At 37.3% G+C, this 23,886-nt stretch overlaps 1 protein-coding gene and 1 long non-coding RNA gene across 9 annotated transcripts in view; one reads left to right on the top strand and one right to left on the bottom strand.

Moving 5' to 3' along the window:
• The window catches only part of LOC113421487 (galactosylgalactosylxylosylprotein 3-beta-glucuronosyltransferase 1-like), a 60,620-nt gene extending 48,036 nt beyond the window's left edge, over window positions 1-12,584 (top strand). For all 6 annotated transcript variants that reach the window (XM_087966386.1, XM_087966385.1, XM_087966384.1 and 3 more), the window contains one exon: window positions 10,570-12,584. The gene's annotated coding sequence lies outside the window, so the exon portion shown is untranslated. The remainder of the gene's footprint in view (window positions 1-10,569) is intronic.
• Window positions 12,585-14,575: 1,991 nt separating this feature from the next.
• On the bottom strand, window positions 14,576-23,792 carry LOC148130413 (uncharacterized). 3 transcript variants are annotated; one of them, XR_015749770.1, is made up of 4 exons: window positions 23,722-23,792; window positions 20,819-20,856; window positions 18,464-18,506; window positions 14,576-16,235 (listed from the first exon to the last, which is right to left on the bottom strand). It is a non-coding gene; the product is annotated as an uncharacterized LOC148130413 (long non-coding RNA). The 3 variants fall into 3 exon arrangements; XR_015749768.1 differs by lacking the exon at window positions 18,464-18,506 and having other exon boundaries at window positions 14,576-17,582; XR_015749769.1 differs by lacking the exon at window positions 18,464-18,506.
• Between the last annotated feature and the right edge of the window lie 94 nt (window positions 23,793-23,886).

Below are 23,886 nucleotides of genomic sequence, written 5' to 3'. Positions count from 1 at the left end.
TGCCAATATGTAGGACAGAGCATTTATTTGTTGAGATTTGAAGTTGCCATTTGTTTGACCGTTCTGATACATAGTCAAGGTCTTTTTGAAGGGTAGCAGTATTGTCTATGGTGTTGAATAGCTTTACATCATCAGCGAAGAGAACACAGTTGCTCTTGATATGATCACACAGGTCATTTATGTAGAGTATGAAAAGAGTTGGTCCTAGAACACTGCCTTGGGGGACACCACTGTTGACAGGTACAGAATTTGATAGGATGCTTCCAATTTTGACCATTTGTTGTCTGTTTGACAGGAATGCTTCTATCCAGTTATGCAGGTGTCCAGAGATACCGTAAGATTTTAGTTTTAGGAGTAGTTTGTTGTGTACCACTGAATCAAAGGCTTTACAGAAGTCTATATAGATTGCATCTATTGCTTTGCCCTGATCGAGTTGTGTAGTCCATATGTTTTTGCAGTGTAAGAGTTGCAGTTTACATGATAGTTTTTTTCCTAAAACCAAATTGTTTATTAGAGAGTAGGTTGTTTGTTTCTAAGTGGAGGATGATGGATTGGTTAATAATTGATTCCATGACTTTACAGGTGATGCAGCATAAAGAGATTGGTCTGTAATTTTCAACTAGGCTGGGGTCTCCCTTTTTGAAGATGGGGATGACCGTGGCTTGTGACCATAGTTTTGGCAAGGAGCTGGTCCTGAAAGATTTTTCAAAGTTTATGCTTAGAGGTTCGGCTATGGCAGTGGATAGCTTTTTTAAGAAGTAGGCACATATTCTGTCCGGTCCAATAGATAGAGATGGTTTTAGATTGCAAAGTGCTTTTTCAACATTGTCTTCTGTAAAATCGATATGTATTAGATCATTGTAGTTGTCTGTGGTTCGACTGAGAAATACTGGGCATGATCCATTGCTGTTTACAAATACTGAGCCAAAGAATGTGTTGAAGAGGTTGGCTTTAATAGTGTCATCGGTGCAGTCTTTACCATTAGGTCCTTTCAGGGGTGGGATGGACCTTGGGTGGAATTGGTGCACAGAAGGTTTTCTTCTTGTTTAATGTGATAATTGGTGCATTCAGTTTTTATCTGGTGGCATAAATTTTTGTATCGGCTTTTGATGTTGGCAACTTGACCAGATTTGTTTTTCCGCCAAAGTGAATTCTTTTTGGATTGAAGCTTCCTTATTGTTTTGGGTTGAAGCTTCCTTATTTGTTTTTTTCTGGTTTTGGGAGTTGTTAATGGTACATATAGTTTGATGACTCTTTTGACTTCAAGTAAAAATATGTTGTAATGGTCTTCTGCAGTATTGCATCCAGAGAATAGAAATTGCCAATCAAGGGATGAGAGATCATTGTTTATAAGATCATAATTGCCTTTTTTGAAGTTATAATTGGGGATTCTATCATTGTGATGATTTTTGTGTGGACGTATGTTGAGACAAAAGTCAATCATGTTGTGGTCACTGTTGGAAAAGGGTTCTTTAATTTGTATTCCATAAATTGAATTCAAACTATTGCAGAAGATGAGATCGAGGCAGTTGTTAAGTCTAGTGTTGTTGGTTACTAGTTGTTCTAGTCCCAGATTTGTTATTGCATTGTAGAAGGTTGCATGTGTGGGTTCAGTTGTACATTCGTTAAGGGTCCAGTTAATATGAGGTTGATTGAAGTCACCAAGAAAGATAAAAGCGTGTGCCCATGTTAGTAGTGTATTTAGCTTGTTTGCATGTTCAATGTCATATTCAGAGGCTCTGTAACATAGTAAGAACCAAAATGTGATATTTAAGGACAGTTCACAGACGATGGTCTCAGGAAGAGCAAGCTCCTAGGTAACTTGGATGTTTTTTAGATGTAGGGACTTTTTATAGAAGATAGCAACACCACCTCCTCTACAGATTTCACGATCTGATAGGTAAACATGATAGTCTCTTACTGTGATAATGGAGTCAGGGAGAGATGCATGAGCCATGTTTCACGGACAAATATAATGTCAAATTTAGCTGTATTTAGTAAGAGGAGAAATTCAGGTATTTTATTTACGAGGCTTCTTGCATTGAGTAGCTTGCTCCTCAGTTCACAGCTTGTTGCTATATGCTTTTCTTCAATTATTTTATAAATAGGCCTCTGAATTAAAAATTTGAGTGTCTTTTTTTTTCTTCCTAGTGTTTTTCCTGCAAATGCAGAGTCCATTTGTGTTGATGCATTGGTTGCAACAGGAATTGATAGGCTCATTGCCTGAGCCTGGTATCATGGTCTGAGAGAGAGAGAGACAGAAAGAAACAGGCCCAAAATAACCCAGCTGGCTTTCGTGTCTAAGAAAATACTAGAACTCATGGTTTCCTAGTTTCTAGCCATCATACCAAAATAGCTAATAGAGATACTTAAAATATTAAGAACAAGGGCTAGCTAATGTAGAGTCAGAATAGTTTCCCATCATACCTTGGTTAATCTAGTTCACAGTATGTGCTACCCAGTTTTTCTTGTAGCTCTTTATATCCCCTAACACAAAGAATCAATGTAGGGGCCCTAAAGTCAAAAAGGGTGTTGTTTGATTTCATTTAATAGTTAAACCTGTCTAAAACCAAGAATTTTAAACCACTTACGTCTAACAAGACAACATAAGTCGTCTTTTGTTTTCCAGAACATGAGATTTATTTTTATTTATTTAAAAAATAATTAAAAGAGGATTTGTGAAGAAAACCTGTATTTCAGTCTTTGAAAACTGAACTGATAAAGCTCTGTTAATCTATATATTGCCAGGTTTGTTCTTCTTGGACAGTCTCACTGCTTGAAGAAAGTAATTGATTATGAAGCTGAGCCTGACTCAGCACAATCTCAATGTTACAAAAAGGATATATTGCAAGCTTTAGGAATAACTTTAAAAGAACCAGGGAGAAGTATTGGCTGGCAGCTCTAAAAACTAAGGTGGCTCTCTGTCAAGATTTCAGGGATTGAGGCTTCTGCTCTAGTTAATTACAGTAGGTATTGGTAATGCAATGTTCAAATTCCTGTGCAAAATAAAAATGGGCTGTGTATTCATCTGTTTATCATGAGCTTAGAATAAAAAATGAAATTAGGTAAAATAATTCATATTAGATGCCAGACATGGAACATACCAGATAGTCTTTAATCAAATGAAACTACTCAATCATTCAGCCCCGAATTATATATTCTAGTTAGCATCGTTAACAATGACTCCCTGGTTGAATGTGTACTTATTACCTGTTGTTTTTAAATTCAGTGTTAAAGAAAGTGCCTGAATTGTCTACATACAAATTACATCCTGATCTATTGAGCTATGACTCTTCCATGAAGAGATTTGTCATGAGTTTAGTTCCTTTCCTGAAGACAAAAGTAAGAGAACTTGGACATTACCTCTCAATATGCTGAGCTTTAGAAGGGAACACTAATTTTCTACTAGCATTATATGTTTGATATAACATCTCATTTGGTCCTGACTCAACTCAATGTCTTTGTGACTTGAAGTTACTGAGATGTAATGTGTAGATTAATCCCCCCCCCCCATAATGGTGGGACAGGGGAATTTTTAAAATTGAACAGCTTCAGGTTTGACTGTTGTTTCTTAAACCAGAACTGGCACACAAGACTGTTTAATATCGTCCAACAGATTGATGAGCAAGAAATTGGATGGAGGATTTCTATCTCCCATGGTACGATTTGTTAAGAAGAAAACTCCTCAGAGTAATGAGAGTTGGCACCACTTCTTAAAAAGCTCAGTGGAAGAATTCCTTCATTATGTTTTTACCTGTACTATCATCTTTCTTCAGCAGTTTGAAGCCAACATGTCTACAGACTGCTAGAAAGGGGATTATAGAGTAAAAACAGAACATTCACTCCTGGCACTTGATTACTTCATACCTTAACAAATGCCAGAAATGCAAAAACACCATGCATCAGCAATGCAGATTTCTCCTTACCATTAAAATAATTTGTAAAACGAAGTCTCATTAATCAAATGAGAAAAAAATAGGTTTTTCTGCCTGATACCACATAAAACAACTTGGATTATTAGCACCTGTCCTTTGAGGCTGTTTTCTCAGCACCTAAACCAGGGGTGTCCAACCTTGGTAACGTTAAGCTTGGAGGACTTCAACTCCCAGAATTCCCCAGCCAGCTTTTGAGTTGAAGTCCTCCAGGCTTAACGTTACCAAGGTTGGACACCCCTGACCTAAACACTGCATATATACTTCCTGGGATATGGTGGTCTCTCATGAATGAAGACACTGAGGCAGTCGTCTTGAAGCCAAATCGGGATGAGAGCCCAGGGCAAGCTCTGACACCCTCTTTTATTAGAAGCAATCTTTGTTAACGTTTGCAATTTTTTGTTAGTGTGTTGTTACAAACTCATTACATCACACAAAATACCATATGAGAATACAAAGCTGTAAAGTTTAAGTTTGCTACAATCCTGGGTAAGAAGTGGCAACATTTCGACCTTGTCCCTCGCCTCGTGTTACAAACAACTACCAGAAGGCCCGTTGTCCTTGCACGCGCGGAGGAAACAGATAGCAATTCCCACATCTCCTCTGTTTTTCTTTTTTAAAAGACAGGGAGTGTTTTAGTTCCAACAGCAGCCTTTGTTAGGCACGTAGGCAAGAGTGCTGTGTATGCTGATGTTATCCATGGCGTTCGTGACTTCTTCGACCATCACAAACATCTTGTCCTCGTCTGGGTCATCACAGGTTGGCTCTCCCATTTCGTCTTCGGATGGCAGTGGTTAGTTATTTGTTGATTCCAGAGAGCCATTACCTGTGCAGTGGCTTTTTTCTCAGCCAAAAGGGATAAACTGTTAGAAATAGTGCGTACAAAGATAGGTAATACACAAGGCAATATAATACATCCTGCAGCAATCATACCAATAAGCGCTACAATAGCTTGCAAACCAGGTAATTTTGGAAACCAGGATCCAAACATGTCTCTAAAATCAAGACCATTGCATGTTTGTACAGGTACATGTGCAATCTTGATCATTCTATCAGTAATTTGTTGAATAACTTTTCCACTATCATCTATTTCAATACAGCAATTACTAAGGTTAAATTTTCCACACACTCTTCCTTCTTTGGCAAGAAGATAATCTAAAAGCCAAACGATTTTGCATGATATATGTTCTAGACAATGCACTTTCTTTAGCTAATGTTTTCAAACCAAGAGCAGTTTCATTGGTTATAATTTCTAATACAGCTTGCAACCTTATAATTCTATTGAGCATATATATGTGTGGGTATGGTACCACCTTGTTTCAGGTAAGTGAGTGTACAAGCAAGTAGGATTACATTTGTTAGTGGTACATGAAGTAGAGCTTGATTTAACAGTGACATTAATATTTTGAGGGCCTCTTACTTGAGCAGAGTCAATAGGTGGGGTGTATCAGTAGTTGTAACAGTGGTGGCCCCCACATTAGTCCCGGACACCTTTTGAAGAGATATTTCTTTTCCTGTAGATAAGATCTTTGCCAGCTGTGTGAGCCGCAGGTGACTCCTGCAGTGTCGTTAGGACCTTGGCCTTTGTTGATGGCAAAACAAGCATCAAAACACACAGAAGTGTTGGTAACCCCCGAGTGACATTATGGGCAATGTACCCATTTTTTGCTTGACTGGTTGAGAACATTGAGGCAAGGTCAGAGCTGGATCCTCCTTTGTAGGCATAGACATACAGTGAGGCGGTGATGGGCCCCACAGCCTTTGGTTCGTAGCATTGGATACCTTGTTTGGTGTAGCATCGTGCATATTGAGTGTTGTTATGCAGACAAGGGAGACTGTCGTGGAGTTGCATTCAGGTTTCAAAGTATGATAGATCTGGGTGGACTGAGTCTTTGTTCCGCTGCGAGTAGTTTTGATGCAGGCATCGCAGGAGGATGGGGTGGCTGTCATATCGGCAGGAACGATGTGGAAACCCAGAAGCAAATGATGAATGCAGCGGGCAGCTTCATGATGCTGATGTAGGCAAGGCTGGTTTGGGTAGAAAAGGCCTTACGTGTCGTCCAGGGACCCAGATGGTGTTGTTGTTGTCAGCGCACTGCCCCCAGGTTATAAGTTCAGCAGGACCTTTCCACTGAGGATCTGGCATGATGCTGATGAAAATATACCGTTGGTCTGGGTTCAAGATGAGGCGAGGAAGCGAAATGACGTGATGCTGCTGTGCATGGGGGGATCCGGACTCATTGAGGAAGTTAAGAGTAAACAAGCAAACATTCAATGCATTCTGGAGTCCTGGCACCCCTGTGACATTTTTAAATTTGAATTTAAACTGTCTGGCCAAGGCTTTTTTATTTTGATGAAAATAACTATGACTGTCCCAGGGTGTTTGTTGTGAAAGAATCATGCAAGAGATGGCGCTGTCTGCGGTTGCAGCTGCAGCTGCCGCATCAGCCATATCATTGCCTTCCTGGAGAATTCCTGGGAAGGGTTGGTGGCTGCGAATGTGTGCTACAAAGAGCGGGTGTTGGTGCTGTGCAACAAGGTGTTGCAATGTAACAAAAAGAGAGAAAAGATTTTTAGAGACAGAGACTGAAGTGAAGGATAGACAGTAGTTGAAAGCATTTTATGCGTATGGAGTTAGTACTTCGATGAAATCAATCTGTGTTCTCTGGAAAGGCCAGCCCATCAGGGGTCGCCCTCCCATTTCTTTTTCCTTGCTACTTTCTTGTTTACTTTCAAACATACTTTGCATTCACAGAAACCACCTTCACCCCTTCTCAGTTTCCCAACTCATCTTTCTCCTTTTCCTCAGGTTTCCAATCCTAACAACTCACATTTCTGCACAGACCATGAAGGAAGGGAGGGAGCCCTTTATGACCTCCCCTGCTCCTATCATGACTGCAAATCCTGATTTCCTCTTTCCTTCCTCAACCCTGCTTGACCCATCCACCTACTTGCAACAAACAATCATGGTCCTCAGTTCCCACGATTCTGCAAGCCTTTAGATAGTCCGAGAGGAAGCCCCCTCGGGCAGATAGAGGCTGCAGAATCCTCTTTTCAATCCTCATTTGCATTTTCAACAACCAGTTTTAACAGACTAAGAGATTTTTAGGAGTGTTGAGGAAGATGTATCCATTCTAAGATAAGGAGGTTGCTAGTGTGCTGAGACTTTTGGGTTAATACAGCAGTAGGTAAGGAGGGGGTGTATTGAGCAAGATTAAGGAAATAGGAGCATTGTTGTGACATCGGTTGACCCACCTTTTCTGCATAATGTGCTGTATGTCCTGGGTGATTTTTAATTGATGATCTGTAATGGTAATTTTATCCCCTGGAGTGGTTCCTCCCTTTAACACATCAAACAGGGGTTGAGCATGTGTGTAGTGATGCCAGAATAGGGACGGGTCCAATTAATAGCCCCTAAATATTGTTGTAATTGTTCGAGGGATGTCTACACAATGGCATCACGTGTGGATGGACTGAAACTTGTATATCAAAATTTAAAAAAAAAGAAAAGCAAGAAGGGAAAGGTGTCCTAGGCACTCTTTTCCAATATTTACAAGAAGAAGCAAGGGAGAAAGGAAGAGATGAGAGGCCTTAAGCAAAAGTTCTCCAGAGACAATAGACAAATTCTACTGAAAAGGGATTTCAGAAAGGCACACAAGACCGCATTTCTACACCTGCATCCAGAAATAACCATAGAAAACTGGAAACAACATGCAATTCAAAATGTGACAAAACACTCAGTATAATCTAGTGAAACCTTTGCCAAGAAAAGGGAGTACTGTAATGAAACAATGATTTAAGACATGGGATGTGGGGGTGGAAACAATCCCGGAAAGCATAAGTGTTCCCACAAAGGCATGATATCTAACCAAAAGGGGTAAAATGTTCAAGACATAAATGATTGTCAACATCAATGATTAGACTATGTTATCCCAGCGAAACTTTTTGTGAAATGAGAGATCTGAAGTAGGAGAAGGGGGAACACTGCAATGAAATAATGATCAATAATATGTGATGTGGTTTAACTGAAAAGCAATGTACCAAATGTTCAAGACACAAATGAACATCAACACTAATGAATAACAATACTGCACAATTTCAGAATGCACCAGATAGAATCCCAGTGCAAATTATGTGTTCTATATTAAGTATTATAAATATAGGGGAAAGAGTTAAAGGCATCACACTCCATTCAGTGCACAGGAGAAGTTTTTCTTCAAAGAAGAAAGACAAATGGATCAAATTGAGAGGAGATAAACAAAATAAAACCGAGAAAATTCAAAAGAGAGGAGAAGCTATGTAGAAAATTGAAAATGCCAATAAGATGCCAATGGTATGCAAAATGCCAATGGTATGCAAAATGCCAATGGTATGCAAAATGCCAATGGTATGCAAAATGAACACGAATCTGAATCTGTGTCTGTACCAAGAGTTTTGACCGGGGACTAAGCAACTTTCAGAAAAGAGATTTTTATGCTTTTATGTTTTGTGTTTCTGTGTATCCATGTTCTGCATGTCTTTAAAAATTAACAAAGTTTGTTTAAAAAAAGAGAGAGAGGCTGAGAGTCTTGAGGAAGGATAGAGCAGATCGGGAACCACAGAGATTCCTTTGAGAAGGGCATGAGGGTGAGATTGTAAGAGCAGTTTTATCGGAGAAGGAGGAGGCAGAAGGAGGAAGCTGTGTGCTGACAGAGATGGGGAAAGGATATGAACACATCTTCTGCCATTGATAATTCATACACAGTGGATGGTATATGGGCAGCCTTGGGAGAGGGCTAGCTGCCGGCCCTCTACTGTCGAGCATCTCTGCTGGCGGAGGGCTTTGCTGCCCCCTGCCGGGGCTTGACATTGTGATTTAAAATGACCAGGCTTCCCACAATTGTAACAATTACCAGATGGTTTATTACCTCTGGTGATAGCTGCAGCCATCATTTCGGAAGTGTCTAAAGAGGCTTTACTGAGGGTTTTTCAAGAGAGCCCCTCTTTTAAAAAGGAAAAATTTCGTTTGGTTGATTCTCTTAGTTCCTCAATGTGCAATTTCTGGTCCCGAGAGAATCCTCCACCCATACTCACGAGGATCCACGGCGATCGCCTGCGATCGAATCAGGGATGAGGTATACCAAGGCTATGCCAGCCGATGAGTATGGATGGTCCAAAGACGTACCACCTCGCAGATGATCACGTCGGGGTCACCAGTTATGGTGGTCTCTCATGAATGAAGACACTGAGGCAGTCGTCTTGAAGCCAAATCGGGATGAGAGCCCAGGGCAAGCTCTGACACCCTCTTTATTAGAAGCAATCTTTGTTAACGTTGCAATTTTTTGTTAGTGTGTTGTTACAAACTCATTACATCACACAAAATACCATATGAGAATACAAAGCTGTAAAGTTTAAGTTTGCTACAATCCTGGGTAAGAAGTGGCAACATTTCGACCTTGTCCCTCGCCTCGTGTTACAAACAACTACCAGAAGGCCCGTTGTCCTTGCACGCGCGCGAGGAAACAGATAGCAATTCCCACACTGGGAAATATCTTTCTCTCACTCTTTTTTTTTTTTGGCTTGCCTGAGGGGAAGAAAACTGGTTAATGATAGGAACAACAACTCCTATGAAAATCTATTCATAACTGAGCCTTGAAACAAAAACTAAATAAAACTTTCGTTGCTGGGGATGTTCTCTTGTCTCCAGAAGCCAAAGCAGAAATGGTCATGGATGCACATAGTTCCATGAACAGATGGGAGAGAGCAATCCTGCAATCCTAGAGTTGTGTACGTCACTAACTTCCCTCAAGCTCTTCCTACATTTGAACCAGAATATTCATATTGGAAATGTCAATATATTTTCTAATGCAAAGCAGCTCTTTCCTGTAAGATCAGTTTGATCTTCCACCAGACTGCCAAAATGAAAGAATGATACCACAATCAATGTGTACCTTGTGAATATATGTTCTCAAAAATGGCTAATTCCATCTCCATCCTTCTTCTTACACGTTTTCCCCAGTGTCCTTAACTGCCCCATGCACCTTAAGTAGAAAGGAAATTTCCTTATCTAACACTGAGTGAATTGTCTTTTTTCAGTGTTGATGCTGCTGAAATATTTCATATTTGGAGACACTCTGCATTTCAGAGGAAAAAATGAGGCTCTAAAACAAACCAGAGTAAACTTCTTGAGCAAGGAGAAAGGGGTAGGGTACAGAGACTAAGCTTGCTGAGAAAGAAACAATCTGAATGTATCGTATATTATCTTCTCCCAGAGTAACATGTAATTTCACTTTCTCAAGATTTCAATGTTGTTTCTGTTGCCATTATAAACTGCATTCAGCTAAAGGGTGGTATCATTTTAAAACTCCTTCTTTATGATGGAATGTCAGAAATCCAGGATTATTGGATAGCTTTGGAGCAATGTTTCTCATTTCAATATGCTGACTGACAGTTTTGTTGTTTTGTTGCTCTGAACCTGGTCTCTTTTTTGTGTCAGGAAGAGGTTAGTAGTTTGGGTTAAAACTACTGTTATAGTTTAAATTCTGGCATGAATTTATGTAGTTCTTTGTATTCCAAATTCTGCTGAATCTGTCCAAGAATATATTGTATACTTATATGTGCCCTTTAAAAATTCCCTTTCTTGTTGTTTACTTTGTAGATAGCAACTTCTTGCACACCTATCTATGATCAGCAGGATACTGATGCAACAATCAAGAATAATATCCATATTTGTATTGTATCCACCAGCTTCTAAGTTCTCTAAAATCAGGAATAAAGAAACAGAGTCAATGTCATATTCAAGGCCATTTATTCTATATTCTAGCCATTCACGACACAACTAAGAGGACCTGTTTCTTCATTGTTATTTCTGTGTTGGAATACTTTTTTCAAGAACAGAAGCATTTCTGTAAACATTGCATTTGGGATACTGTTAAGAAAAGCATAGTTGGAGTAAGGGGCAAAATTACTCTTTGCTAATCCACGTTTGAAGCTTTGTTTTGCAATATGTATTAAGACATCAGCTTTTGCAAATCTACTCCAAAGAATGGCGGTTCAAAATGAACTAGTTCTGCCTACTACCAATGAAATATTCCACACTATTGCAAGAAAGAGAGTTACTCTCAGAATTACCTACTTAAAACTTCTTTTAGACTTAGGAATTTTTGTTTGAAAGAATGTGGTTAGGCAATTCTTGCCTGGAAGACCATGAAGATGTCTACTGGAGAATGGGATATGCATCAATTCCCTTTTTCATATCCAACCAAGATCAAATAGTTCCTCTTGAATCTGAATGATAAACTGAAGTAGCAAGTTTGAGAACTTCTGCATCAGCAACTCAACATCATGTCCTGTGGCTATGTAGATAAATCTTTGTCACGAGAAATAGGGAGAATAAGAAGCACTCAACTACTTAGTTCTCAGTTTGTGGGCAATATATCAGACAGGAACTAGTTATGAGTTTACTTTTGGAACTAGGAAATCTCACATAATTAGTATTCCTTTGGTCCAATCTAGAAAGATTTTTCTTATTCTTTGTAGCTTTGTAAATATCTAGCATATTCTTAAATTGTAAATGCAGCTGCATGATGAATTTCAACTCTGTGTGGAATGATACAGACTCCAACCAAGCCATTCTTGGAGTGAATAGATAATGTTTACTTATACTGAGCCATGGACTCCTAGCTTAATAGATGTCATGAAAGCAAAAAAATTTAAAAAGTAATACTAAAAAGTGAACATTCACAAACAGTAGTAAAAGCCACTATCCCGTTTCCTAATTTTTTATTACAAATATATTCATCAATTGTAAGCATCCGTTGCAAACAGAAGTACTTATTAGCAATCAACAATCATATCTGCAGAATAGATAACGAAGTGTTGGTAAGTCATCAGCAAGTGTGAATTCAAATGGGAAAGTGGGTGGGGATATATATGGGCCAAAATATAATGGCTGGTAAAAGCACAAAAAAAAGTTTTTTATTAAGGTGGGCTATGTTCACTTCAAAAAAAAAAAAAAAACCCATACTTTTGATGTTTTGTGATTTGTTAAGTTCTTGCAACTGAAAAAACTGAAGGAGAACATTTTCTAGCAACTGAGCCAATTCTGAGTATGATTCTGAGATATGTCAGAACGTGTCTTTATTTCTTGACTTATTTATAACAGGTCTTTTCTGCCTACTGTATTTCATTTGTATTAACCTGGATTGTCTGCTATTTTTATGGAGAATGTTTTTCTTTCTCTTCCACCCTGTGTTCAACTGAAACTCAACAGGGAATTACAATTTTTCTACTCACTGTTGAAATGTCATATATATTCATGCTCACTGCATAATGTCAGGAAATGACTGGTGTCTTAAATTAGAAAAATAATTAGAAGCATAATAATGTGAAAAGTATATAATTTAAAGGAAAAGAGACTATGTGGGTGTTCAAGTTGACACAAACAGTTTGTCAAGAGCCTTTCAGTTCTCTTATCATCTACTTCTTTGAGGGAAACCAAGGATGTCATCTCTTAATAGAACTCAGTGGCCAGTAGAATCCTCAGAAGCTTCTAAAAATATTATCTTAAAAAAATAGTTGAGGACTAACTATTAGATCCCACCTTGCACCTATTTATGTCGATAGTAAGAAAAAAAGTAAAGTAAAAAATAAATAAATACTGCCAAAAGGGAATTTGTTGGCCATTATCTTCTTCCGTGGTGTTTTGTTTTTTATTTCTTCTTAGCATAAGATATCTTTATTTATTACTTAATAAAAATTGCTAAATGACATGTCAGATTTGCCTGAAGCAATATAACATGATAGTGAGATATAAACTCCCAAAGAAAGGCAAAGTTTTTAGCACCAAATTGAAGCTTCCAGAATAGGCCAAAAAATTCAATCTAGCCTATTAACGATATTAATACCTCACTTGCATGTGCCCAACATTTCATGGAAACAAATATATTTACTAAAATGTAGTATCAGAAGAAAGTTATTCACCAGTGATAAAATAATTATGATTTATTTGGGCTAATGGTTCAGTCTGGTATACCCTTATTTTGGGGGGAGGGCTTTGGGTTTGCCTAAAGAACCCAGATGTAGAAAGGTAGAGAGAGGACAATGTGAAGGGAGTGAGGTAAAAATGCCAAGAAGGCTAAGATTCATGGAAATCTTCCACTGAGCTACAGAGAAAATGGAGCAGAACTTGAAAACAGAGCTTTCAAACTTGCAGCTGGTTAAAAACATATCTCAAATTCCCAAAGTTCAGTCCTGTCTTGCCTGCCTTTTGTGCATGTTGAATGATTGCTACAAAATGAAAAATAAGAACTGTGTGGCTGGAGACAAAAGTCTTTTCACTTCTATTACAACAAGGGTGCAAATGGAATTGGTGCAGTTAGCAGAAAGTTACTTGAATCCTGAGCTTTGTGAAGTGTGACACAGCAGCCACTGAAGCAGTATTTAGAAGGGTGTTTGCAAAATTGCCTGAGAAATGTGATGCGAAAGAATTGAACTGTTTAAAAAGTACTGTACAGAAAAGCTCTGGGGTATGTCATAAGCCACTGTTCTGATCCCTGAATTTCATGAATTATTAATACTCTATATTGTCAGAGAAAAAACATACCACAAAAAACCCACAATACCAATCAATACCAAAATAAGAAAGTGTCTTACCAAGTGTTACCAAGCCATTTTAATGCTTATTTATGTTGGCTATTGATAAATATAGTATGAAAATTTCACATGAAGGATAACTGGTGTCCCGTATCTGTTTCTCTTGCTGCAGCCCCTTGCCCCATTTGGGTTCAATAAAGGAAATATGTTGGTATTTCTCATTTCCAATAGTTCCAAGAACAACTTATCACAAATAGTTTGTTGGAATACTGGAAATGTACTGGCTGTATAATCATAAGACTTTTTACCATAATTTTAATTATAATTTATATTTTTATTGTGTGTGTATATACACACACACACACACACACACCTGCACAGGTATAGATATAGAAAGATATACCTATAATTTATTACTTTACAAATAAAAGGTAAATTCAAAACACAAACCAATCTTTAAGTTTCCTACTTCTTGCTGTGCTATTTTTAAAATCTAACAGTTAACATTTTTCCAATCATCTAAGGTTTTCATCCTATCCCATAAATATCTATTGGAAATTGAGAGTAAAACACTTCTACTTTCAGTGATTGGGAAATGATGAAACTAAGTATCATTTATACAGGAAAAATGTAGGTAGCCTGGGGAAAACAAAAATAATATTAAAAAGAACTGTGACAGAAGAAGATAGTATCAATGGTAATCCCAAAACAAGGTGCAATCCCAAAACATCTGGATCACCACTTGAACATTATCAGCATTGAAAAGTCACCACCAGTCATTTATAAAAGGCGCGTTACTTGGAATAGTTACATCAAAGTACAATATTTATTAGTATTATTATTTAGTGGAGTTATATATATGGCTCTGGGCAGATAAAAATGTAAATAACATGTAAACAATCAAACAATTTTCCCATAGCAAGTGGGGGAAAAGTATAAAGTCACAATTGAACATTGAACATAACCAAGAAATAAACTTTGTCCCACACCAGCGCCCCCAGGTTAAAGCACAGAGCCAAGGGAAGCAGAAAAACACATTCCGGCAATGAGAGATTAATAGGAATTCTGCCCTTCAGAAACAGTTGCCAGAATGTTCTGATGATAGGACAACTTCTGAACGTTCTGATGATAGGCAATGTGAATAAGCACTCAATTTCTTCTCGGGTAATGTTTATGTCAATGTTTTACTTCTGTAAAAACTATGACCTTCCCCAAATTTAGCTGAATAAATGTTGACTTCATTAAAGTTTGATGAGTCATACATTCCAAAACTTGGCATGTAGACTGTCATGTTTAAAAGAACATCTTCCATTCTCATAATGCAGCATCAACTATTTATCTTGGGCTCTTAGCACAGAGCATAATACAAAAGGTGAGCGTAATGAAAAAATGTACCCTGTTCATAGAATGTCTGTTATGTTTGACAGCTAGAAAGAAATCTGGGAGGCATCAGATGGAAGGCAGGTTCTTCTATGCAGTGAAGCCTGAATCTGTTGAATTTAGAACTGGAACTCATTAATATTATTTAACCCAGTAATTCAGGGGTATATGAATTTCGAATAGGCAGATACCTGCTTCTTTGTTACAAGAATGGATATTCTCGTCGCACTGTTATCCATTTCAAAATGATGCTTCCTTATGTCATTTGCAATCCTCACCCTTTTCACCAAACAACTGCTATATTTTCCCAAGACTGAGAATTCTTGCTGTTAAGTGGCTGATTTGCATTAAAATATGTTTGGTTGTGCGCACTTGATAGAAAAATTGCTGGGACTGGAATTTGCAAAAAAAAAAAAGTGTGTGTGTCTGTGAGAGGTGCGCACATGCAGATGTGTTCACTGAGAAAGTCTGTATATATTCGCACAGATACACATACATACATACACAAATATATCTGACAGTGTACATTGCAAATGCAACTAATTGTGGTTTATTAATTAAGATTAAACAAATTGTAGGTTGATATCAGTGGTGGGATTCAATTTTTTTTACTACAAGTTCTGTGGGTGTGGCTTGGTGGGTGTGACAGGAGAAGGATACTGTAAAATCTCCATTCCCACACCACTCCAGGGGAAGGATACTGCAAAATCCAATTCCGTCCCCATCCCACTAACCTGCTTTCCAGCTCCATTTTCCTGTGCAGGGCAACAAAAGAAGACCCAGCCAATCAGCTGGGACTTGGGAGGCAGAGAATAGATGGGGGCGGAACCAGTCAGAGGTGGTATTTGCCAGTTCTCCGAACTACTCAAAATTTCCGCTACCAGTTCTCCAGAACTGGTCAGAACCTGCTGAGTACCACCCCTGGTTGATGTGTAGACCACATAGCACGTGTGTCAAAAGTTTTTATGAAGTATACTTGTAGTTGGTTTATCTTTTAATTTGGAAACAGATTCTGTACAAGCAAATGATTTGGGATTAGAGAGGATTCAGCCTACTTAGCCCATGAATTCTCTGCTCTGAACAAGAAACAATAGATGCTTTATAGTTTTTTTCCCCATTCAGTTTACATAAGCATCTTTTAGATTGTATCTCTAGTTTATTTTTTCAGAGATATGCTGGTTTGAAAAAAAAATTCAGGTTGAAGATAGACTCCTTTGAATACATAGAAGGTAGAAATTTGTTACCAACGTTTGTTAGAGATTTTTAGCATTTACTTCTAAAATGTCTGCCTTTACTTTCTTTCCTCGTACACCATATCCTGTCTCTCCAGGGATGGCCATTCTGAAAGACCTGTAAGGGAAAATACCAATGAAATAAAAATAAGTTTCCAGTGTTATAAAAAAAAATTTAAAAAAAAAAACACCCAATCTGTCTGAAGAAAGAATGTATACAAATATCAAAAAATAAATGCCATATTGCAACATGGCTATGCAATCTTCTTGTTTTTGCTTCATGAAAGTATGTGTATTCATAAAAGAGGGAAAAGAATCAAGTTCCAATCATGCATATATTTGTGGATTCAAAGACTCTTTATGAAATAACAAATTCATTTCTTTCTCTGCCAAACTTATTCACAAAATATCAGAAATAAAAATGTATTATAGTGACAGCAGTTTTGTTCAAATAAATCTTTGAAGTCAGAAAATACTATAGGACAGACATTCTGGCAAACTCATTCTCACATAATCACAAAAGCAAAGACTTTTAGAGAATCATTTCAATGAGATTATTTGTTTGAATCATCACAACTACTAAAACAAAGGAAGTTGGTGAAACATGAAGGCATCCTTCATCTAGATTAAAACTGTTTCAGTGCTTGGATACCATGTTGCCCAAATATATTATCTAATGAAAAGATCCCGGTGTTTAAGAAGGAACAAAAGGAGATCAATGGTAAGAGACATATTCATTTTTTTAAAAAAAATAAACTAGACAATCTGTGACTTGTTTCAAAAATATTTCCTTACTATTTTTTCAATGCCTTTAACAATGGCAGAGCTTTTAATATAATGCTTTCACTTGAAATGTTGGAAGATATTGACTACCACATAGATCTCCCTCCCTTCCTTCCTTCCCTCCTTCCTTCCCTCCCTCCCTCCCTCCTTCATTTAGTCATTCTTTCAGAGTTATCCCTTTACCAGATTCCTCAATACCTTCAACAATGACAGGTCTTCTAATATATTGCCTTCACTGGAAATGTTGGGATACATTCAGAGATGTATCTGTTGAATTCTATAGTACACTCAAATATCTGCAAATAAATTTTTATGATATTTGGTATTATTTCATAAATTGTTTTATGAAAATATTTTTGTCCCAAAATGTTTTATAAAATCTGCCAAATTTCAATTCTATTGGTGTCATGGGTCTTGGATTTTGGATGCATTCTGTAAATTAGCCCATTTGAGGTATCTTGATTTTAAAAGTTTGCCCTCTGTTGCACGATTTTGCTCAGTTAGGTTATAGGAACCCAAGTTTTAATAGTATGTCCTGCCTGATGTCCTTCACATTCTCCCATTTCTGAAGACCATCTCCTTCAGATAGGATAGGAATCATTGCTAGCCATATCTTGTACATTCCCTGGATGGCTTCTGATATCTCTTATTGTGTCTACCATTTTTTCAACATGCTGAGTTTCTGCTCCAATGTGGATCATAGATCACGTGCTTCAATATATGCAGCTCTGGATTTTTATTTTGGTTAAGAAGTTCAGCTTACACAAATATATCGCAATATTATGGTCTTGCTTTGGATGATTCATCAGGCCACAGTAGACAATGCAAATGAAGCAGATATGAAGAGCCATGGTGGCACAATGGTTAGAATGCAGCACTGCAGGTTACTTCTGCTAACTGCAGACTGCCAGCAATTCAGCAGTTCGAGTCTCACCGGCTCAAGATTGACTCAGCCTTCCATCTTTCTGAGGTCAATAAAATGAGGATCCAGATTGTTGGGAGGCAATATGCTGACTTGGTAAAGCAGTTAGAGAGGGCTGTAAAGCACTGTAAAACTGTATATAAGTGTAAGTGCTATTGCTATTTCATCCCACTGCAGCAGTCCAACCCCAGCAAGTAGCATGAATCAGTTACAACTTTCCCAAATTTCATTTCCTTAAGTGTCGTGGGATTTTGGATTTTGGATGCATTCTACAAGTTAGTGCATTTGAAGTACTTTAGTTAAAAATTGATTCTGTATGATGTACCGTTTCATCTATTTAAAGGTCATGACAACAACAGTTTTAGTAGTATATAGACCATAGTGGTGATAATATCATTTGGGGAACTATTATTCACAAGGAGATGAAATATAGCAATTCCATAAGAAAACCATATTGCCATGTAACTGCATTATAAATATTTATATATGCAGTAAAGTATGACAAGCTCATGATAAAAGCAAATTCATTGAAAACAAGAAAGCAACATCTTTCTTATTCTTTTTTACTTCTGTAATGACTGAGATCTCATAGACATATTCATTTAAAAGACAGAGGTTGAGATCTGCAACAAAATAATTACTCAATGATCAATGTTACCCTTTATTCCACTGTCAATAGAACATCTATAAATATGCATGTGCATAAGATACAGAACAATAATATTTAATCACATTTATTCAGGTTAAATAATGAATTATACATGTAAACCTAAGATAGTTAGTACTACTACTCCATTTCTGGCTGCCTTTAGCTAATCACAGTAAGTCAACAGGGGTCAGTGACAGGCAGCTACAAAGCTTGCTTAGGAAGGGCTCGTTTTACCAGAAGGCATTGCTGACTGCAGAAGATGGAGAGTATCACCATATGCCTGTTTCTGCATGACAGATGTTATCCAGGTCTCAATATGTTGCAGAATTGCCAAGCCCCCAGGCTGAAGCATAATGGCGAAATATTAGCTGCATCAGATGCTGGATCAGGGACCAGCACTAATAAGTGCTTTAAAATCTGCTCTCTCCCCCTGCCTTCCTGGGTATTGTTTATCCACTCTATGCTTTTTTGTCTCAAATTATGCACTAACTTAATATCTTTGTGGTTTTGTGCAATTGTTTTTAAATTGCTTACGTATCTGTAAAACATCCTATTAACTGTCAAGAGTGTTCTTATTATAAATTATTCTTATTATAAATTATTGTATCCAGTTCTTGGCATCACATTTTTGGGAAGGGTTGATACATACTGGAACAAGTTCCAAGAAGGTAGTTATCAGAAAGTTAGAACTAGAAATTCAATTATATGAAGAGTGATGGAAGAAACAAGAAGTATTTAGCCAGAAGAGAAAACTGAATAGGAATGGCATATGTTAAATGTCAACTACTGTATGTCAAATACCTGAAAGTGTGTGATATAGAAGAAAACAAGACTTTCTAGACATTCTCCCAGGGAGCTGAATATAGAATAATAGACTCCAATTATAGAAAGATAGATACCAATTGAAAAACCTTCCTATCAAGGGCTACAGTAGAATCATTAATCATTGATGAGCTCCCTATCATTGGATGTGTTCAAGATGAGGCTAGTCAGGCATCTGTCTGTTATATTCCTGTCAGGACATGATGGCCTAAATGGCCATTTCTAACTCTTATGTCTATGATTAGGAAAAGAATCTATGATGTGATAGATTCTTTTCCTAATCATCTATGATTCCAAATCTGTGAAAGAAAAAATGATATTTCTTTTGTTCTCATTTGTCTCTTTGGCATCTTTATTATAATTAGCATTTAGTACTCCAGAATATAGAAAAGGCTGCTTTGAGAATTCTTCTTTGTCAATGGAAAAAAATCACAATTTCTTTCTGCCAAATAGATGTTAAAGTTGCTTTCTGTTGCAATGCTGTGTTGTTCCATAGACTCTGATTTCTACATTTTTTATATTTTCTGTATTTTTTGCCAAATAGATGTTAAAGTTGCTTTCTGTTGCAATGCTGTGTTGTTCCGTAGACTCTGATTTCTACATTTTTTATATTTTCTGTATTTTTCTGCACAGAAATTTTGAGGTCAGAAAGGGTAGGAATATATATATCCAATGGCAGTAAAAAAAATTCTACAACTATATGAAACAATCAGATTTAATATTTGAGGAAAGAATCTCTTTGTCACAAAATATTACTGAGAACATAAACTAGGAACATTCACTGGACAAGAGCAAAGTGTCAGAATGTTATCAATGTGGTCAGGTAAACATGATTTGGATATACAGAAGTGCAACACGTTTTTTAAAAAACAGTCTAAAGGAATAGAGGAGTCTAATGAGAGCAGAGACTGAATTCCCATTCTGAATTTACCATCCCCATGTCTGTAAGGTAGTATTCGAGAAACTTGTAGCTTTGGCCAGAATAACTAAGATAAGACAGTGTTGTAGCATCACCACACTCTACCTGTTTTGATATATATGTACAACACCACAACACTGATATTAATCTGATCCCCTCCTTGTCTTCTCCGCCAGATACCACTGCTGCTGTGACACAGACCTTCATATTGCTAGAGCCACCAAAATATCATTTTGTGCCATGATGGAAACCTTCTATCAGCCTTAATTCAATTCAATCAAAGAGAATTCTCTTTCAGAATCTCTTTCAACAAAGAACAGAACTTCAGGCACATTCTCATAAATTGTAACATGAGGGTCTTCTACTTAATTACAATGCATCTAATGACAGTGTGTTTAACATTTGTATCATAACATTTTCAGGGATCTCCCAGACTGCTTAATTAAATCCCAATGAAAGGCATGGTGTGTTAACTCCTCCACTGGTCTTTCTTAGCCTGAGAAGTTTGGGCAACTAGCAAAGCCTCAGAGAGATGTGTAACAAAAGCAAAGCTAGCAGGTACACACTTAATTACTTGCAAGTATAAAGTAAGCACAAAGAACTTACCACCAGAACAAAATTTTTAGCATTTGCCAGTCAGTGCACTGAAAATAAAGTAGAAAAACAGAGTCATTTTTTTGTGGAGGAAGAAGAAACAGTTTGGGAAGTTGCAGAATAGATTTTGGTCCAGCATTCCTATTTCTATTTGCAATTAACATTGAGAACTAAGTGTACAGAGCTGATGTATACTTGATTAAATACCAGCAGGTAAGGCATTTTTATTATAGCTTCTTTCACCCAACTCCACTTTGATTTAAAGGAAAAACATATTTGAAGACTATATTGGGGGGACAGAAGCTGTCACCTTCCTCAGATATTTACAGTACTTTGCCCAAACTTAATTTCAAGCTCTGTTGAAGATTGTATTTAGCCCCATTTCTTTACAAAAATGCATCACTTTAGTTTCTAAAGCAGATGCATAAAAAATGAAAAAGACAGATTTTTGGCTAGCAAAATAGTTTCTTGCTCAGTGCATAAAATTTGAAATAATATTGTTCCTTTTCCACTTCTTCCTCCTCTAAACCCCACAGCAGATGTATGGAATAGCAATAGCTACCATATCATTCACATGCTTCAGTGGGAACAGTTTTCTTTTAATCAACTTTTAATTCAGAAAGACTGAAATTCGTGCATAGAGAATTATTTGCTTATACCCAGAGTCATGAATTTGCAATGGATGGCTTACCAATCAATCAAATAAATAAATGATTCTTTTATAAGTAGGATCTGGAAGGATGCAAAAGATTAAAATTTCCTGCTAAATCATCCAATTAATGTTAACTCTCCTTCTTTTCCTAGAGGAGGTTGGCAACTGTCAATGTGATTTGTCTTTCTGAACAAAATTACATTTTGGCCAAACCATGCATGTAGATTTTTCAGCCAAAGTATAATACAGTCATCCAGTGGTGCATGTCTCTTGAATCTTTCCTTGTATAATTAATTGAAATAGTTGAAATTATTCACTGTATATCATGTGATCCAACAATTTCAATTTTCTTTTTTAATTATTATTTACAATTTTCCCATCTTTGCCTCTTCTTTAGAGGAACATCTCATTTTATACACATTTGATCCATTTCAAAGATTCCTATTCTCCGGATCGCCCTGTGGGTCATTATCCATGCTTCTACTCCCTTTCTTAATTGGCATATGGCAAAGGTAAACCACTTCTGAAATCTTGTTAACAAAATTGCAGACTTGTCCAGGCATTTACTTGGAGTCAACACTAAAGCACCAAATACACACACAGACACAGACACAGAGGCACATAGATAAGTTCACCCTGGGAATAGAACAATAGCTAAAAGTTGGAAGAGTATGGGATTTTCGGTGTAGGACATCTGTGGATTAAAATTAAGTGTAAACATTTAACATCTAGAATTGTACTTTGCATAAAACTTAATTATAGGGTTTTATTTGGTTTCTCTTTTCCCTTTGACAAAAATATTCTGGGTTTGACAGGCACTCATAAAATAAGGATAATTTAAGAGTTATACTAACAGTTGCCAATCAGTGTTTTTTAAAGAGAGAAGACAATGAGAATGTCTCCCGCAATGCTATCACAACATAAGTGCAATTAGGGCTGTAGTATCTAGAGTGCAAAATTACAACTACCATAAGATGGTGACAAAAGGATACAGAACACTCTAAATCTTTAGTGCCATCTAGTGGTCATCCAATTTTTGCAGGTAAATTAGTTCATGGAGAAAATCCATCAGGTGGAAAATGACTTGATGGCATATAATCAATGTATCAATTATAATTGAATATTTAAAATAATCGGATAAATCAACATTTTTCATTAAAGGCAGAGAAACAACCCAAGTAAAATATAATAGCAAGAGTTATTTCACATTTTCCCACTTAATGGATCCCATTTAGATCACTGACTTACATGAACAAAAATAAACAAAACTGGATTGATGTAGAATGCAGTGAGAACCAAGTGGAAGAGGAAAGGATGAAATGAGAAATCAGTCCTCTGCTGTCACAAGCCTCTTAAAAGTCTTAAAGAATCCTATAATAATTGTTATGTATACAGTTGTATATACAGTTGTATATTTCCCTGATAAGTGAAAAAATATTGTGAGGATTGTATTCTTTGTACAAAATTTGACATACAGAATAACAGAGTTGTAAGGGAGGTTGGAACTGTCAGGAAATTTCGCCTTAGTTCTAGATTGGATCTCTCCTTGATTAGTTGCCATCCATTGCTTCTTGTCCTGCCTTCAGGTGCTTTTTTCTGTGACAATCTCTCAAATATTGGAAGACTGCTATCATGTCACCCCTAGTAATTCTCTTTGTTAGATACCCAATTCCTGCAACTAATCATCATATGTTTTGGCCTCCAGCCCCCTTTGTTCTTCTCCACCCTTTCTCAACATCTTTTTTTGAATCACGGTGATCAAGAACTAGATGCATAATTTCGAAGTGTGGTCTTACCAAAGCAGTATAAAGTATACTAATACTTCATATGACCTTAATACTGTCCCTCTGTTGATGCACATAGGACTGCATTGGCTTTTTCTAGCACACCACTGGCTCATATTTAAGTGGCTGTCCAGTAGGACTCCTAGATCCCTTTCATCGGGCTGGTCCCCTTCACATTTCCCATCCCCTATACAAAAGTCAGTCCCATAAACTTTAAAAGTGCTTTCTCTATAACGAGTGCGCATTTGATTGAGAAGATGATGAAGTTCAATGGGATTGACTGGGGGAAAAAAGGCATGCTTTGACTTTACATTTACTTTACATGCGGTAAGCTATAACGTGGTTTGTTTGGTTTTATTTCGCGGGGGATGCGAACCACGACAACATGAATACATATGACGCTATTTATATAAGGAACGAAAAGGGCATGTGTAGGTCATTTAAAAAGAAATCTAAAGGAAAGCCAAAGTCTGCATCACCGCTTTGCGTCACGCAAACCTCCCACGAAAGGCGCTTATGTAAACCCCTTTCTTCCCGTCTCTGATTCCCAGCATACCCTGCTTTAACTCGGGGGAGGGGGGAGGCCTAGATGTTGCACTGCATCTTGGTACATGTAGTCCTTCGTTGGAAAAAAAAATAGGACA

Source organism: Notechis scutatus, chromosome 5 (assembly GCF_049901735.1).
Source record: "Notechis scutatus isolate UNSWTSFEM ecotype Mainland chromosome 5, rNotScu1.2, whole genome shotgun sequence".
Lineage (NCBI taxonomy): Eukaryota > Metazoa > Chordata > Lepidosauria > Squamata > Elapidae > Notechis > Notechis scutatus.
Note: the sequence above shows the minus strand (reverse complement) of the source record. Positions and strands in the feature narration are given on the sequence as shown.